Here is a 363-nt window from a genome sequence, read left to right as displayed (position 1 = left end):
TTCTGCTGTTCTGTGTTATCATTTCAGCTGATTTCTTCAAGGATCTGCCCTCTACTGATTTGATTTGGGGCGTCATCTTTCCTCTTTGCTTTGCAGCCTCTGTGTTAATAGTAGTACTATGTTATCACACACTTACTGACTGTAAGTCATGCACATTTTCCTTTTTGTGTGAAGTTTCCGTCAGACATGTTTATTGGCTATAGTTATAGGTAGGAATTAATTCCAAATCGTCAGTGGATTGCAAAACAGAAATAGTAAACAGAATAGGATCTGCCCTCTACTGATTTGATTTGGGGCGTCATCTTTCCTCTTTGCTTTGCAGCCTCTGTGTTAATAGTAGTACTATGTTATCACACACTTACT

Source organism: Micropterus dolomieu, unplaced genomic scaffold (genome assembly GCF_021292245.1).
Source record: "Micropterus dolomieu isolate WLL.071019.BEF.003 ecotype Adirondacks unplaced genomic scaffold, ASM2129224v1 scaffold_182, whole genome shotgun sequence".
In the NCBI taxonomy this organism is placed as follows: domain Eukaryota; kingdom Metazoa; phylum Chordata; class Actinopteri; order Centrarchiformes; family Centrarchidae; genus Micropterus; species Micropterus dolomieu.
The sequence above is the reverse complement of the archived record's forward strand: the minus strand, read 5'-3'. Positions refer to the sequence as shown.